Genomic DNA, 8703 nt, shown 5'->3' with positions numbered 1-8703 from the left:
GTTTTTCAACCATTTAGTGTAAAAGTATTTTACTAAACATTTTACTAAAATGTAAAAGTGTTTCTTAGTGCATAGGCTGTACAGAAATGAGCAGCAAGATGGCTTTGGCCCATGAGCTACAGTTTGTAGACCCTTATTTTAGGGGGTTCTATTTGGGAGAGAAAGAATTACAGGGAGAGATTGTCTGATTTAGCTCTATGAAGAGTTCTAAATGTATCAACTATGATTAATAACTTGCATACACACAGCACTTTAATGTTAACAAAACGCATCTGTGCTGTTATTCAATACCCACTGCAAGCCTGTGAGTTAGGTATTATTATGCCAATGTCTAGATGAGGAAACTGAGAGTCAAAACAGACACAGCCAAGATCAAACAGTAAATGGGAAGCCCCAAGTTCAAATACAGTATTCCACCTCCAAAGGCAGAGCTTTCCCCACTGCATCTTGGGGGAGCTTAGATTGTCCATTTCACCAAGTGTTTATTAGGGCTTGAAGGCAGCAGATGGGGATGAACACCTGGGCAAAGGCACAGAAGCAGGGGAGTCAGAACCTCCTGGCTGCTTCATGTTTTCCTTAAGGCCATGGACATTCGGGAAATTGACAGCTACTGTTCTCATTAGGAGCAGAGCTGACCATGCCCAAAGACACAGAGTAAGCCAAGTTCTCCGATGTGGTATAATCACTCAGCCTGGTCACCATGGCTGTTGCTTGGATTCGTAAACCTCCAGCAGGTCAGCAGGTGTCGTGGGGGACTCAGAGGTCAGCCTAAGGCCTTTCTCCAATGCCTGACCAGGAGCATTGCATAGTGGAGTAGGCACCCATCTACATGGAATGATATCTGGGACCCCTAAGAGAAAGCCCTACTCCTAACACTCTTCAGCTGAGAAGAGACCTGAGTCTCTTCAGCTTTATGCCATATTTTTAGAGAAGGCACTGGACATAGGGTGCTTGGTATGGCTTCTTGTCTCCACTATGGTGCCACACTGTGAGCTGACCTTTGGCCAGTCACTTCCTATCTCCACATATCAGTTTTCACCTGTGAAGTGGGGGAGTAATGGCAATGTGGGGAGAGTTTGATGGTGGTTTTTATGTGGTATCTAACATGGTGATGGCAACACAGTAAGATCCCAAGAGGTGTCAGTTTCTTCTTGTCCTGAATCTTCATCTTCATGTCTTCTTGTCTGCGCTGTTCTGCCTGCCTGGAATGCCTTTTCTTCCACTTCATTTCCTGGTAAGCCTTCCCCAACACTCTGCCCATTACATACAAACACCTTGAGGAGTCACTTCCTCACTGGGCAATGTTATGGGTTGACTTGGGTCCCCCCAAAAAGACATGCTGAAATCCTAATCCCCAATACTCAGAATGTGACCTTATTTGAAAATAAGATCGGTGCTCTTCCTTTCCAACTTGGGCCCAGCAGAATGGCTCTGCAAAGAAGGGTGACAAGAAGAAAAAGGGCCGTTTTGCCATCAACGAGGTGGTGACCCAAGAATACACCATCAACATTCACAAGTGCATCCATGGAGTCAGCTTCAAGAGGCGTGCCCCTCAGGCACTCAAAGAGATCCAGAAATTTGCCAGGAAGCAGATGGCAACTCCAGATGTGCACATTGATACCCGTCTCAACAAAGCTGCCTGAGCCAAAGGAATAAGGAATATCCCATATCGTATCTGTGTGTGGCTGTCCAGAAAACATAATGGGATAAAGATTCACCAAATAAGCTCTACACTTTGGTTACCTATGTAGCTGTTATGACTTTCAGAAATCTACAGTCAATGTGGATGAGAACTAACTGCTGATCATTAAATACATCAAATAAAGTTATAAACTTAAAAAAAAAAAAAAAGTGAGCCGGGCACAGTGGCTTACACCTGTAATCCCAACACTTTGGGAGCCCGAGGTGGGCAGATTACCTGAGGTCAGGAGTTTGAGACCAGCCTGGCCAACATGGTGAAACCCCGTCTCTACTAAAAATACAAAAATTAGTCGGGCATGGTTGGTGGCAGGCTCCTGCAATCCCAGCTACTCAGGAGGCTGAGGCAGGAGAATTGCTTGAACCCGGGAGGCGGAGGTTGCAGTGAGCCAAAATTGTGCCACTGCATTCCAGCCTGGGTGGCAGAGTGAGACTCCATCTCAAAAGAAAGAAAGAAAAGAAAAGAAAAAAGAAAGAAAAGAAAAGAAAGAAATAGAGAGACGGGGGAGGGAGGGAGGGAGAGAGGAAGGAAGGAAGGAAGGAAGGAAGGAAGGAAGGAAGGAAGGAAGGAAGGAAGGAAGGAAGGAAGGAAGGAGAAAAGAAAGGAAAAGAAAAGAAAGGAAGGAAGGAAAGCAGAAAAAAAGAAAAGGAAAGAAAGAAAGAAAGAAAGAAAGAAAGAAAGAAAGAAAGAAAGAAAGAAAGAAAGAAAGAAAGAAAGAAAGAAAGAAAGAAAGAAAGAAAGAAAGGAAGGAAGGAAGGAAGGAAGGAAGGAAGGAAGGAAGGAAGGAAGGAAAAGAGAGAGAGAAAGAAAGAAAGGAGGGAGGGAGGGAAGGAAGGAAGGAAGGAAGGAAAAGAGAGAGAGAAAGAAAGAAAGGAGGGAGGGAGGGAAGGAAGGAAGGAAACAAGGTCTTTGCAGAGGTAATCAAGTATGATGTCATTAGAGTGGGTCTTAGTCCAATAGGACCAGTATCGTTATAAAATGGGGATACATGGATACAGGGACAGATACACACTGAGGGAGGACCATGTGAAAACGCACAGAGAGAAGATGGCCATGTGACTGGAGTGATACAGCCACAAGCCAGTGAACACCATGGATGCCGGAAAACACAGAGGCTAAGAAGAGCAAGGAAATATTCTCCCTGAGGCCCCTCAGAGAGAGTATGGCCCTGCTGACACCTTTTTGACTGGCTTCCAGAACAATCTATCAATTTCTGCTGTTCAAAGCCACTCATACTTTGGTTTTTTGTTAGAGCAATCCTGGAAAATGAACACAGGCAACCTCAGTATCTCATTCGACACTTGCTCCATTACACCAAACTTTAGTCGACATGCCTGGCTCGTCTCCTGAGTTGCAGGCTTACCTCTGTATCCCCAGGGTCTAGACACTGCTGGGAGGTGATCTCTATTTGCTCCATATACTGAATTAAAGTTCCATTGCCCTGCACGCTCTGAGTCTGTGCCTGTGTGACTGCCTGTGTGTAACCACTTTGTTGATCCAGTGACATTACATCAGCAGGAGGCCAAGGATGAGCTATTTTTTTCTGGCTGTATATTCCGTGAATTAAAGACTCAACTAGGAAAGGCTCGGTGGTCAGGCCAACAGGTCTGCCCCCTCCTGAGTTTATGAATATCTGCTCCCAGTTCCTTTGCCTCTCATGCTGGGCTGACTGCTGCCTTGCCACGTGAAGCCTTCACCCTCTCTTCCCCAGCTGGCACCACCATCAGCAATTCCCTTTCTCCTTAGAAAAGGAATTTCTCATGCCTCTAATCCCATCACTGTGGGAGGCCAAGGCAGGCAGACCACCTGAGTTCAGGAGTTTGAGACCAGCCTGGCCAACACGGTGAAACTCCATCTCTACTAAAAACACAAAAATTAGCTGGGTGTGGTGGCTGGTGCCTGTGATCCCAGCTACTCGGACGCTGAGGCAGGAGAATTGCTTGAACCCAGGAGGTGGAAATTGCAGTGAGCTGAGATCATGCCATTGCACTCCAGCCTGGGTGACTCTGAGAAAATAAGACTCTGTCTCAGAAAAAAAAAAAAAGAAAAGAAAAGAAAAGAAAGAAGGAAGGAAGGAAAGAAAAGGAATTTCTCAACCAAGAAAAAGTTGGAATGCTCTAAAGTAACTTCAATCAAAAGAAAAAAGAGGCCAAGGGAAGAGAAAGTAACATGCTAACACCTAGAAGCAGTAGGTCACATGGCCCAGAATTCTACCACCATGTAGCCCAAGATCACACACAGGGCTCTCAGTTCTCATTCTCACCTGTGACCCAGGTAGGACATTAAACCAAGCTGTTAACCAAGCTGTTCATCTTTCTAGCCCAAGAGAAAAGTGGACCCTCTCTGCTCCACCAAGGCTGGTGGAGGTTCCAGACTCTCCTAGAACCTGCTTTCTTGATCTCTGTCTGCATGTGGCTCCCCAGCCTTTGTCTCTGGCTTTGGACCTCCTTGCAGAGCACTCTGTGGCTGCCCTGGCCCCTCCAGGTTCCTCTGAGCCCTGCCCTGGTCTCTGCTTTTCTGATTGAGAGCACCTGCACTGCAACCTGGCTGCAGAGAGTCCCTACCTTGATTCCCCTCTGCAGTCTCAGCCACGCCAGCTCCAGGGAGCCACCTCTCTCCATCGGTCCCTTCTCTGTCTTCTGCAGATGCCTGTCCCATGTTCATCAATGATATATCAAGATGATATCTACCTTCAAATGGTCTATTTTCTTCCTAAGGAAGTGACCTTATTGTTTATTCAACAAAGATTTATTGAGTACTATTATGGATTGTGTCCCCCAAAAACATATTGAGATCCTAACCCCCAAGACCTGTGAATGTGGCTTTATTTGGAAATAGGGTCTTTGCAGATGACCAAGTTAATATGAAGTCATTAGTGCGGGCCCTAATCCAATATGACTGACCTCCTTATAAAACAGGGAAAATCTGGACAGAGTCATGCAGAGGGGAGATGATGTGAAGACACAGGAAGAATGACAAATATAAGCCAAGGTATGTCTAAGGCTACTCAGAGTTAGGAGAGAAGCCTAGGACAGATTCTTCTTCTCAGCCCTGAGAAGGAACCAAGCCTGTCAACCCCTTGACTTCAGACTTCTAGCCACCGGAACTGGGAGACAACACACTTCTGTTGTTTAAGGTGTGATACTTGGTTACAGCAGCCCTAGGAAACTACAAGTCAAGTGCCCTCATTCTAGGATCAAAACTCTATGTCTTCAGGGAGTTCACATTCTAGAAGGGGACAACAAACAAGAAACAATTAAATGAACAAAGCATGGCAAATGTAGGTAGCCATAAGTACAGTGGAGAAAAATAAAGCTGGGAATGGAGTTAGAGAGTACAGGGGAATGGGAAGCACTACAATTTAAAATAGAAGAGTCCTGTAATCCCAGCACCTTGGGAGGCCAAAGCGAGCAGATCACCTGAGGTCAGGAGTTCGAGACCAGCCTGGCCAACATGGTGAAACCCCAACTCTACTAAAAAAATACCAAAAAAAAAAAAAAAAATTAGCCAGGTGTGGTGGCAGGTGCCTATAATCTCAGCTACTTGGGAGGCTGAGGCAGGAAAATCGCCTGAACCTGGCAGATGGAGGTAGCAGTGAGCTGAGATCATGCCACTACACTCCCGCCTGGGTGACAGAGCAAGATTCTGTCTCAAAAAAATAAATAAATAAAATAAAATAGAAGAGTCAGAGAAGGACATTCCAAAGAGGGAACATTCGAGCAAAGAACAAAAAATGGTGAAGGAGACATCCGAAGAGATATCCATGAATAGTGTGGTTCAAGTCTAGGAAGCAGCACATATTGAGCGCCCTTTGTATGCCACCCTGCCCAGCTGGGTGCCAGGCAGGGTTGGGAGGGATGATTGGAAAGGCTGCTGCGGCGAGAGGGCTGCTGGCCTCCATGTCATAGCCCTACCAGCCTCAGATATATGTGCCAACATCATCTCCTGGTGTGATTTTGCACAGCCACACAGATAGCAGAAGTGAAAGAAGACTATTCACTGCAGATAAGGTTTTTTCCATAAACCTGTAATTATGAATAGCATAAATATGTTTCATTTTTATGTAAGTGAAGTAAGACTGCTAACTTATTCCAGTTATCATTTGAATTATATTGTGATTTTTATAACCTTGTTTTGCCCTTGGGTCCATTTTCAATCGATGTCAGAGTCCTCGAAAATGGAAGAGGCCGTGACCTCTCTTGACCTCTGAGAGGCCCTGGCACACCAGGTCCCGTGCCGGGTTCTGGCAATCTAAGAACAATAAGTTGCAGTCCCTGCCCTGGAGAACATAAGGCCTTGCTAAGAGAGAAGGGTATGTAAACATGTCATTTCAACAGAATGTTGTAAACACTCTGATGGGAGCACATGAGAGTACTTTGGAGGGCTTTTTAAAGTTCTTTTTTTCTTCAGTACAAGGGAATCTTGAGGCAAAATTCTATATGGACTAGCTGTTTCCAGACACAATCTTACACTAATTGCTTGGCCAGGCATGGGTTTAAAAAACAAATCAGTCCAAGAACAGTGGCTCACGCCTGTAATCCCAACACCTTGGGAGGCTGAGGCAGAAGGATCGCTTGAGCTCAGGAGTTTAAGACCAGCCCGGGCAACAAAATGAGACCCTGTCTCTATAAAAAATCAAAAAGTTAACCAGGCTTGGTGACACATGCCTGTGGTCCCAGGTAGGTGGTAGGCTGAGGCAGGAGGTTCACTTGGGCCTAGGAGGTGAGGCTGCAGTGAGTTGTGTTCATACCACTGCACTCCAGCCGGGCAACAGAGATAGACTGTTGAAAGCAAGGGAAGGGGAGGGGAGGAGAGGGGAGGAGAGGGGAGGGGAGGGGAGGGGAGGGGAGGGGAGGGGAGGGGAGGGGAAGGGAGGGGAGGGGAGGAGAAGGGAGGGGAGGAGACAGGAACGGAGAGGAAGTGGGGGAAGGAGAAGGTGGGGATAGGGAAGGGGGGAGGAGAGAGAGGGGAAAGAAAAGAAAAGAAAAAGCAAGCACAAATCAACCCCTTCTGAGTACACTTCCCTCCAGCTGGTGAAGTTTTCCTAACCATGACCCTTTGGGGTCACCATCTTAAAAATAAACAGGGAGCTCTTTAACCAAAAGAAGATGCCAAAGTCCTAAAGAAATTGACCTCAACAAAGCCTCACTCCTTCTCCAGCAGTTTCCAGCACCATCATCTTAATCTTCCCATGAGAGTTGTGTGTCAAAATCTTGACCAGTCTCCCATGACCTTGCCATTTCCTCTTTCACCTCATCACTTGCTTCCTCCTCCCACTGCCAAAGTCATCCAGTCACTTCCATCACCTCCTTCCACATCCTCATCACCCTCTCCACCCTAACTTACTCTTTTTGCCTCTTTCTGTCTGTAGAACCCTGGGAAAAACCCTTCACCAAGCCATCAAGCCTCACAGGCCTTCTTTCAGGACTAGCTCTTCCTGCCCTGGCTGCCATACACGGCACTGTGGACCTCCCCTTCCTGAAATGTCTTCATTCTCGGACTTTCCAGATGAACTCTGCCCTATTTCTTCTGTCCCAGACCTTTCTCGTTATCCTCTCCTTTGCCTTCCCTTCCTCCTCTTTCCCCTTAAACATGGGCATGTGCTAAAGTCCAGTCCTTTCTGAATATCCTGCTTTCTCTTCCTTGCAAATCTAACTTCTCATGGCTTCCACCCTCAGTTTTACAACAGTTACTCCAAAAGCCATAGCTCCACCCCTTACTTGATCAGATAAGCCAACTATCTACCCAGATTTCTGCTATTTTATATCACAACTGCCTGAGATTTAACATCTCTCAGCCTGAACACAATTTCTCTCTCACCAAATCACCCTTTCTGACTTCTTGATCCCAGTTCATGGTAGCACCATCCTCGTTATCCTGACCTGACACTTCACAGAAACATCTGATTCTTCACCTCTCCTAAGTCCCCCATACTCAATCAGCTGGTACTTTCTTCAAAATTTCTCTGTCACTTCTCCATGGCTATTTATTCTCATTGCTATTGTCCTCCCTCATCAGGACTATACAAGTAATCATCACACGCACCTTCTCCCTCCTGCCATTGGATCTTTGAATGGAGAACCCTCTTCCTTCCTAATCTACTTACTCCACGTCTATCATCCTTAATTCTTCACCCTAACATCACTTCCTCAGGGAACCCTTTCCGTCTGTGTCTGACTCTAAAATCCACACTCCTCCATCTGACAATGGATAAAATAACCAGAATATGTAAGGAGCTGAAACAACTGGACAGGAAAAAAATCTATTAATCACATTAAAAAATGGGCCTAAAAACTGAATAGACATTTCTCAAAAGAAGACAAACAAATGGCAAACAGTATACGAAAACGGGCTCCACATCATTGGTCATCAGAGAAATGCAAATCAAAACTACAATGAGATATCCTCTCACCCCAGTTAAAATGGCTTTTATCCAAAAGACAGGCAATAGTAAATGCTGGTGAGAATGTGGAGAAAGGGGAACCCTCATACATTGTTGGTGTACATTAGTACAGCCACTATGGTGATCCAACAATCTCACCGCTAAGTATATGCTAAAAAGAAAGGAAATCAGTATATCAAAGAGATATCTGCATTCCCACGCTTATTGCAGCACTATTCACAATAGCCAAGATTTGGAAACAACCTAAGCATCCATCCACAGACAAACAGATAAAGAAAATGTGGTATCTAAGCACAATGGAGTACTAGTCAGCCATAAAAAAGAATGAGATCCTGTCATTTCTAACATGGATGGAACTGGAGGACATTATGTTGCATGAAATAAGCCAGGCACAGAAAGACAAACATCAAATATTCTGCAAGTATTTTGCAAAGGTGACCACAGCAGTAGTTCTGGTCCCATGTGCTGTTCCTCCACCAACAGGGGGATTCTACTTTCCCTCCCCTTGAACTTGGGCAAGATTTTGCAACTGTCTTGATGAGTGGAGTCAGCACATGACTTCTGAAGCTCTGTTGGAAGAGGCATTACAGTTTCCTGGGTC

General features: G+C 45.6%; 1 pseudogene; it reads left to right on the top strand.

The window, feature by feature from the left end:
* Positions 1-700: 700 nt before the first annotated feature.
* LOC119625147 (large ribosomal subunit protein eL31-like) lies at positions 701-1804 on the top strand (annotated as a pseudogene).
* Positions 1805-8703: the final 6899 nt, after the last annotated feature.

The sequence above is a fragment of the Chlorocebus sabaeus genome, chromosome 10 (genome assembly GCF_047675955.1).
Source record: "Chlorocebus sabaeus isolate Y175 chromosome 10, mChlSab1.0.hap1, whole genome shotgun sequence".
NCBI lineage: Eukaryota > Metazoa > Chordata > Mammalia > Primates > Cercopithecidae > Chlorocebus > Chlorocebus sabaeus.
This window is presented reverse-complemented; position numbering and strand designations above follow the sequence as displayed.